The sequence below is a fragment of the Onthophagus taurus genome, unplaced genomic scaffold, assembly GCF_036711975.1.
Source record: "Onthophagus taurus isolate NC unplaced genomic scaffold, IU_Otau_3.0 ScKx7SY_15, whole genome shotgun sequence".
NCBI lineage: Eukaryota > Metazoa > Arthropoda > Insecta > Coleoptera > Scarabaeidae > Onthophagus > Onthophagus taurus.
In genome coordinates, this window is record NW_027248940.1 from 2,192,639 (window position 1) to 2,198,638 (window position 6,000).

General features: G+C 30.4%; 1 long non-coding RNA gene across 1 annotated transcript; it reads left to right on the plus strand.

The window, feature by feature from the left end:
- The first annotated feature begins 305 nt into the window (after positions 1-305).
- On the plus strand, positions 306-1,068 carry LOC111422547 (uncharacterized). The gene is made up of 2 exons (XR_011642179.1): positions 306-392; positions 451-1,068. It is a non-coding gene; the product is annotated as an uncharacterized lncRNA (long non-coding RNA).
- Positions 1,069-6,000: the final 4,932 nt, after the last annotated feature.

Consider the following 6,000-nt stretch of genomic DNA (forward strand, 5'->3'; position numbering starts at 1 on the left):
GTGCATCTTGAAAGTCTTTATATAACCTAAATAATTCCGTTAAAACCCCAAACTTTATGTATGTCAGGACCATTTCTCCGACTCAATTTGTATGAAAGCTTGTTAAAATTGTTCTTTCTATTGAAAATATGTATCTTTTAGGTTATTTTTGTTATATCTGCTGTTACTACCAATAAAAAAGCATTTCACTTTTAAATTTAATGTTTTTTATTTCTAATTTCGCGCCTAGTTGTGCCATGCAAAAGTGAGTGTTGCTTTGATTTTATCATGTAGCTTCCGCTTGTTCTATATATATTATGTTCTGTGGCTTTATCTTATTTCTTCAACCTTCATTTTAAACAGTTGCTGTTAGGTTATAAAATGTCCAATGCAAAAATGATTTTCACTACAAAGTAAGTACCCGAAAAAAGAAAAATATATTTAATACCATAAAAAAACAATTAATTTCAGATTGTTGTTATCACTCGTTTTAATAAAAAACATAGCATCGAATGTAATCCCATTCGTTAATTACGACACTCAAAATAGCCTTTTAAGTGCTACTTCAACAAAGAAACCACTCGTAAATGTTAGACGAGATGATATTTTTAATAAGAAATTTGATTCTCGGATTTTGATGAACAACATTATGACGTTGGAAATCAACAGAACACGAAATCTTTTTCCAAACCTTAGAAATCTAGACAATAATTATGGAGATAGAAGATTAACTATTATACCGACAGGAATAATTAAATATGTAGGAGGAGCTGCTATCGGCTTGATATTTAGTTGTTTTCTGACGTGTTGTAAATATATGATGTGTAAAAAACAAAAAAACACGTTGTGTGAAGAACAACCATTTTCGGATATTCCTCCAGCTGAGGAACAACCAATTTCGTATATTCCTCCAGCTGAGGAACAACCAATTTCGGATATTCCTTCATCTGAGGATCGCCGCTTTGTTCTCGTTCATCCAATTCCTGCACTAAATTAAGTGGGTTGAGGTTATGTTCGTATTTATAGTATAATTAAATTTGTTAATATGATACTGCAGTAATAATAAATATATTTATGCTATTTCATTTATGTATGTTGTTTGTTTGAGTTTTAATTTAAAAAAAATTTCGAATTGGGACATACATTGCAATGAGGGTGAGGCTGCCTCAGCTTAATTAATGAGTACTATAGTTTAATTAAGCCGAGGCGCTGCATTAAATATCATATAAAATTAATTGGGACCGCGACAACAGATTAATTACTATATATATCCTTAAAAATGAGATAATTCTGTATCGGGTTGGCATTAGTGTAGCGCTTCGCCCGCAAACGACCTTGGCTTGAACATTTGAAAATGGGATAGTTTTGCATCGGCTTGGGAATATCACTGGTACATAACAAATACAATATTGGACCAAAATTATATCCGTTAGCAACGGGGGAAGAGTATTGGTCTTCTTGTCCGATTGGGAATGATTTTGTTAAGTCACTATGTTCCATAACAAATAGTTGTGCGAGTATATAGATTTTTGGGTGAGTTATTAGCAGCGTTGCTATGCCGACCAAAAATATTGTTTGGTAAAAGATTATAAATGAATTTATATACAGAATGTCCCATATCTTACGCATCAGAACATTATACGGTTCAAGTTATTAAAGGTAGCACTTGAGAATCGGCGCTTCCTATAAGAAATCTTTTGTAACAAAAATTGTTGTAAATTTTATTGTTAACAATATTGATCTCTTGCATATTTACTCTTAGATACGTCAATATCGAGATAGATACGAAAATATGAAAATCTTATGAATTTGTTGCTCTTTCAAGTTATTAAAGGTATCACTTGGGAATCGGGGGTTGCTATAAGAAATCTTTTATAACAAAAATTGTTGCAAATTTTATTATTAACAATATTGCTCTCTTGCTCTTTTGCTCTTAGATACGTCAATATCGAGATAGATACGAAAATATGAAAATTGCATGCATTTGTTGCTCTTTCAAGTTATTAAAGGTAACACTTGGGAATCGGGGGTTGCTATAAGAAATCTTTTATAACAAAAATTGTTGCAAATTTTATTGTTAACAATATTACTCTCTTGCACTTTTGCTCTTAGATACGTCAATATCAAGATAGATACGAAAATATGAAAATTGTATGAATTTGTTGCTCTTTCAAGTTATTAAAGGTAACACTTGGGAATCGGGGGTTGCTATAAGAAATCTTTTATAACAAAAATTGTTGCAAATTTTATTATCAACAATATTGCTCTCTTGCACTTTTGCTCTTAGATACGTCAATATCGAGATAGATACGAAAATATGAAAATTGTATGAATTTGTTGCTCTTTCAAGTTATTAAAGGTAACACTTGGGAATCGGGGGTTGCTATAAGAAATCTTTTATAATAAAAATTGTTGCAAATTTTATTGTTAACAATATTGCTCCTTTGCAGTTTTGCTCTTAGATACGTCAATATCGAGATAGATAGGAAAATATGAAAATTGTATGAATTTGTTGCTCTTTCAAGTTATTAAAGGTAACACTTGGGAATCGGGGGTTGCTATAAGAAATTTTTTATAACAAAAATTGTTGCAAATTTTATTATCAACAATATTGCTCTCTTGCACTTTTGCTCTTAGATACGTCAATATCGAGATAGATACGAAAACATGAAAATTGTATGAATTTGTTGCTCTTTCAAGTTATTAAAGGTAACACTTGGGAATCGGGGGTTGCTATAAGAAATCTTTTATAACAAAACTTGTTGCAAATTTTATTGTTAACAATATTGCTCTCTTGCACTTTTGCTCTTAGATACGTCAATATCGAGATAGATACGAAAATATGAAAATTGTATGAATTTGTTGCTCTTTCAAAGTATTAAAGGTAACACTTGGGAATCGGGGGTTGCTATAAGAAATCTTTTATAACAAAAATTGTTGCAAATTTTATTATCAACAATATTGCTCTCTTGCACTTTTGCTCTTAGATACGTCAATATCGAGATAGATACGAAAATATGAAAATTCTATGAATTTGTTGCTCTTTCAAGGTATTAAAGGTACCACTTGGAAATCGGGGGTTGCTATAAGAAATCTTTTATAACAAAAATTGTTGCAAATTTTATTATCAACAATATTGCTCTCTTGCACTTTTGCTCTTAGATACGTCAATATCGAGATAGATACGAAAATATGAAAATTGTATGAATTTGTTGCTCTAAGGTAACACTTGGGAATCGGGGCTTGCTATAAGAAATCTTTTATAACAAAAATTGTTGCAAATTTTATTATCAACAATATTGCTCTCTTGCACTTTTGCTCTTAGATACGTCAATATCAAGATAGATACGAAAATATGAAAATTGTATGAATTTGTTGCTCTTTCAAGTTATTAAAGGTAACACTTGGGAATCGGGGGTTGCTATAAGAAATCTTTTATAACAAAAATTGTTGCAAATTTTATTGTCAACAATATTGCTCTCTTGCACTTTTGCTCTTAGATACGTCAATATCGAGATAGATACGAAAATATGAAAATTTTATGAATTTGTTGCTCTTTCAAGTTATTAAAGGTAACACTTGGGAATCGGGGGTTGCTATAAGAAATCCTTTATAACAAAAATTGTTGCAAATTTTATTATCAACAATATTGCTCTCTTGCACTTTTGCTCTTAGATACGTCAATATCGAGATAGATACGAAAATATGAAAATTGTATGAATTTGTTGCTCTAAGGTAACACTTGGGAATCGGGGCTTGCTATAAGAAATCTTTTATAACAAAAATTGTTGCAAATTTTATTATCAACAATATTGCTCTCTTGCACTTTTGCTCTTAGATACGTCAATATCAAGATAGATACGAAAATATGAAAATTGTATGAATTTGTTGCTCTTTCAAGTTATTAAAGGTAACACTTGGGAATCGGGGGTTGCTATAAAAAATCTTTTATAACAAAAATTGTTGCAAATTTTATTGTCAACAATATTGCTCTCTTGCACTTTTGCTCTTAGATACGTCAATATCGAGATAGATACGAAAATATGAAAATTTTATGAATTTGTTGCTCTTTCAAGTTATTAAAGGTAACACTTGGGAATCGGGGGTTGCTATAAGAAATCCTTTATAACAAAAATTGTTGCAAATTTTATTATCAACAATATTGCTCTCTTGCACTTTTGCTCTTAGATACGTCAATATCGAGATAGATACGAAAATATGAAAATTGTATGAATTTGTTGCTCTAAGGTAACACTTGGGAATCGGGGCTTGCTATAAGAAATCTTTTATAACAAAAATTGTTGCAAATTTTATTATCAACAATATTGCTCTCTTGCACTTTTGCTCTTAGATACGTCAATATCAAGATAGATACGAAAATATGAAAATTGTATGAATTTGTTGCTCTTTCAAGTTATTAAAGGTAACACTTGGGAATCGGGGGTTGCTATAAGAAATCTTTTATAACAAAAATTGTTGCAAATTTTATTGTCAACAATATTGCTCTCTTGCACTTTTGCTCTTAGATACGTCAATATCGAGATAGATACGAAAATATGAAAATTTTATGAATTTGTTGCTCTAAGGTAACACTTGGGAATCGGAGCATGCTATAGGAAATCATTTATAACAAAAATTGTTGCAAATTATATTATCAACAATATTGCTCTCTTGCACTTTTGCTCTTAGATACGTCAATAGCGAGATAGATACGAAAATATGAAAATTGTATGAATTTGTTGCTCTTTCAAGTTATTAAAGGTAACACTTGGGAATCGGGGGTTGCTATAAGAAATCTTTTATAACAAAAATTGTTGCAAATTTTATTGTTAACAATATTGCTCTCTCACACTTTTGCTCTTAGATACGTCAATATCGAGATAGATACGAAATATGAAAATTCTATGAATTTGTTGCTCTAAGGTAACACTTGGGAATCGGAACATGCTATAGGAAATCTTTTATAACAAAAATTGTTGCAAATTTTATTATCAACAATATTGCTCTCTTGCACTTTTGCTCTTAGATACGTCAATATCGAGATAGATACGAAAATATGAAAATTCTATGAATTTGTTGCTCTAAGGTAACACTTGGGAATCGGAACATGCTATAGGAAATCTTTTATAACAAAAATTGTTGCAAATTTTATTATCAACAATATTGCTCTCTTGCACTTTTGCTCTTAGATACGTCAATATCGAGATAGATACGAAAATATGAAAATTGTATGAATTTGTTGCTCTTTCTAGTTATTAAAGGTAACACTTGGGAATCGGGGGTTGCTATAAGAAATCTTTTATAATAAAAATTGTTGCAAATTTTATTATCAACAATATTGCTCTCTTGCACTTTTGCTCTTAGATACGTCAATATCGAGATAGATACGAAAATATGAAAATTCTATGAATTTGTTGCTCTAAGGTAACACTTGGGAATCGGAACATGCTATAGGAAATCTTTTATAACAAAAATTGTTGCAAATTTTATTATCAACAATATTGCTCTCTTGCACTTTTGCTCTTAGATACGTCAATATCGAGATAGATACGGAAATATGAAAATTGTATGAATTTGTTGCTCTTTCTAGTTATTAAAGGTAACACTTAGGAATCGGGGGTTGCTATAAGAAATCTTTTATAATAAAAATTGTTGCAAATTTTATTATCAACAATATTGCTCTCTTGCACTTTTGCTCTTAGATACGTCAATATCGAGATAGATACGAAAATATGAAAATTGTATGAATTTGTTGCTCTTTCAAGTTATTAAAGGTAACCCTTAAGAATCGCAGTATGTTACAAAAAGACTTTCAGCACAAAAGTTGTAGCAAATTTAAAAGATATGCTTCTTAACCGGTTTCATTGCAACTCTATTAGTTTTTATATTACATGCCTAAGACGATGGAAACTTAAAAATTAAGGTTTTTGGTGATTCAAATCTGTCATAATTCTTAAACTTAAAATCATGGGGCAAAATGTTATTAATAAATGTTGTTCATTATGAACCCTAGAAGATATG